General features: G+C 42.6%; 1 pseudogene; it reads left to right on the top strand.

Moving 5' to 3' along the window:
- The first annotated feature begins 1350 nt into the window (after positions 1–1350).
- Positions 1351–3674, top strand: part of LOC102862413 — a 30421-nt pseudogene continuing 28097 nt past the window's right edge.

Genomic DNA, 3674 nt, shown 5'->3' on the forward strand with positions numbered 1-3674 from the left:
AAAAAAAAGAAATAGACTATAGACAAAACAATAAACACACTATATTCTAACTGTTGCCTATTCCGAGCTGAAGGCTGGCCACCCACATTTCATAGAAAGGATATTGACAAAGTGTCAGAGAGGTGTTAAAGATATTCTAGCACCAAAGGGGTTTTCCGTGGCTTAACAAGAAGGGCCAAAGAACTCAAAAGGGAATAGCTTCTCACTATGCAATGTGATGCCCTAGAACACGGTGGCCGTGGTTCATTTTAAACCATTCTGAGAAGCTGCTCCCATCACTGGTGGTGAGCGGAAGACCTGTAAGCTGAAGGAAATAGGTGGTGAATACAGTGACAAGGCAGCAGCAGCAGCCTGCCACCCTAGTACCCTGGAGACTCTCACAACTATGGCGTGCAGTCGGGCTCACCTGGAGGGGTGAAGGGCTTAAACAAGTGAACATTCGCAAAGTATAGAGCTCCCTCAGTGAAAACCAGAGAGCTGGTGGAGAGAAGTGGGCCTCTAACCCTTGGGATGACGCCCTGTACCTACTAGTCTGCTCCATGCAAAGCTTTGGCATATAGAAACTCAGAGTGCACCTGCTCACAATAATCATATGTTGTTTTGAAAAGAAAAAAAACGCTTATGTGGGAAACGATTAAGTGCACTCAGCTGGCTGGCATCACAGATAATAATCTAAGTGGTGCTCTACTCCACGGCACCTAACAACAGCAGGAATCTTGGTCACATTGACATGCTTTGATCAGGGAAGCAACACAATCTAGAATACATTTTCAGAAGCTTAGTAAGATATATGGTTGTTAGGTGCCATTGAATCAGTCCTGTATACAAGAAAATGACATCCTATCTGATCCTATCCTATGCTATAGTGAATTATTCAGAATAGCTTTCCTAGCCACTGACTTTGATTCTCACTACACGACTGGATAGACTTGTGTAATAAAGTGAATGAGGTAAAAAGCACTTGCAAACAAGTTATGTAGACTTCTAACTAGAGGACAAGTCCGTTTTGTCATACCAGTAGGTTTAAATTGAGCGGATTTAGAAGTAGAAAATGGGAATCTTAGCTCTGGTGGCCTAGTGGCAAGAAACTGCACTGCAATTCTAAAAGCAGTTCAAGTCCACCCGCTGCTTCACAGGAGAAGGATGGGTAATCTCCTTCCATGAGATTAAAATTGCCTCTGGGAACCCGCTGAAGTGTCAGCTTTGGGTCAGTTCCAGCTCAATGGTACACAACAACAACAACAACAACAACTACTACTACTACTATCAAGAAAGAAGAAGTTGAGAGGGCAATACATCCTTTTCAGAGATTTCTGTGCTGTCACAGAGATCAAGGCCAGACCAGAAACAATGGCGACAGCAGAAGCAACAGCAACAGAGGTGGTGGACAGTCAGTGGACGATGAGACAGAGCTGAAGTGGCACTGCCACCCTGTGGAGCCAGAGCTGCGGGCTTCCATGTAGGATTACTGGAGGGCTGGGAGGAAACATCATAAATGGCAGAACTGAAAAAGCTTTGTGACACTGGTTTAGAACCAAGAGGCAGGGCCCAGTAAATCTGAAGGTCAGAGGCCTATGAGAATGCCTGAGAATATGTCCTGTCTTAAGAATTGTATCCTGTTTCCAAACTGAATCTTAACTTATTACTCCACTAATAAGCATCATAGTTGTGAATATTGATTGTGAGTTGTGTGGGGCCATTGTGAATTGAAATAGAGCAACGAGAGACTGGAAGGAGCAGTTGGCTTTAGAATTGAATGGAAGTGTTGTTGTTGTTGTTTGGTGCCGTCGAGTCGTAGACGACTCATAGCGACCCTATGAACCAAAAGCCTGAGCATTCTTCATAGTGTTTCCAGTGGTAAGCCATTTCGGAAGTGGATGCCACTCCTGCTTCCAGGCTTGTTTTAGTTGGGAAGCTCCAGCAAACACTGTCCGCCATGGGCAACCATTACCACATTTGGCACATCAGTGTCACAGTGTTCAGCATCACAGCAACCACGAGTTACCTCTGTACAGCAATGCACATACCAGTGCTATACTATACTACCTAGAAGAATATTTGACAGGAAAACAATTTGAACCTGTCTTTAGAATTGAATGGAAGTAGGTGCTCAAATTGTCTGACCTCATAGCAAATGGCTTTGTGCTGTTGATAGAAATTCTTCCCCCTTGGAGAGCTAGTGGAGGTCAGACAGTACCATCCCCACACTGGCTATACTGGTTGTTTTGTTTTGGTTTGGTTTGGTTTGTGTGTGTGTGTATCATCAAATCGGATCTGTAGTACCAGAGGAGATTGCCTCTCCTTCTCCAGCAGAGCATCCGATGGATTTGAACCACGTGTCTCTGGGATTGCAGTGCAGTTTCTTGCCACTAGGCCACCATAGCTCCCTTATACTGTTTTGCATGTGTGCCATTCTCATAATTTCTGCAGTTGGCAGTAAGTTATGTACTCTTTTAAGTGCTGGTTGCACAAATATTATCTCTGGAAATTGTTCTGTAAAGCCTTGTTGCATCGCCTGCTTCCTCCATGGTCTCTAAGAAGTAGAGTTGACCATGTTCTTTCTACCCATGATCCCGTTCCAGCAACAGTTGGCTGAATCACAAGATTGTCTCTGATATAAAGTCAGCCAATTTATTAATCACTTGGCCTAGTGGCCTAGGATTTGTGACTAGCCATAAAAAGTTAACCTAGGTCAATCAGAGGAACTTTTCTAGAAATTTTAACTGGGAGACATAAAAGACAATGGCTAGTTGACAAAAGAGAAAGGATTAAAGTAAACTAGGAAATAGAGAAACCACGGTGGGCAGAAGCAATCTGAAATAATAAGAAACACTATGACAAAGAAAAGTTGACAGTGCAATGGTTTCCCATTGCACTTAGATTAAAATCTCAACTTTGCTATAAATCACAATGGAAGAGAGATTTTCTTTCTCTTTTGAAGCCACTGGTGGATTTGAACCACCAGAGTGACGTGACTACGATCTAACTTGAGGAAAGCAAGCCCATCAGAAGGGAGACAAAAAGAATTACTTTCTTGGTTTCTAACAGCTTCCCTATTCCATTTTCTCAAGACCAGCTCTATCGGAATTAAAGTTTTCAGATTTCTGGCACACTTTCTCTGCATCCCTTCAATAATATCTCATTTCCTTGAGTGAGTCAAAGTGGGTTTTTTCCCCCCTCTTCTAGTTACCAAATGAACACCTACTAGAACATATGACTCTAGAAGCTTCCAGAACAATATTCAGCTATATTGGAGCAGCGGAGAGTCCCTCTTGGGCACAATAGGATATCTAGCTAGATTGCTATTTAGTCAGGATGTTTATAGAAAAGAGATCAGAACCTAAAAGCAAATCCCGTTCAGAAAGCACAAAGATGAAGCAAGAATCAGGAACAAGGAATAAGTGACAGTGTCTAAAATCAAAGCCACCATAAATTTAGGCCATGGCCAGCCCAAGCCACTAGATTGAAAGCAAGCAACTCCTGAATGCTTAATTGAATTCACTCAGTGTTGACTGTAGATACAGAATAAAAACCAGTTTTGAGATGATGATGATCTAGTTTTACATGGCGCTTTAGATAAGACGTGTTTGCCTACCAATAATGAAAACCTTTGACTCTAGGGAACTCTGGTCCTAGTGAAGAAAGATAGACAATCTTCTTCCATACAGATTATC

This window comes from Elephantulus edwardii, unplaced genomic scaffold, assembly GCF_000299155.1.
Source record: "Elephantulus edwardii isolate Elephantulus edwardi_28Jun2011 unplaced genomic scaffold, EleEdw1.0 scaffold00361, whole genome shotgun sequence".
NCBI classification, from domain to species: Eukaryota; Metazoa; Chordata; class Mammalia; order Macroscelidea; family Macroscelididae; genus Elephantulus; species Elephantulus edwardii.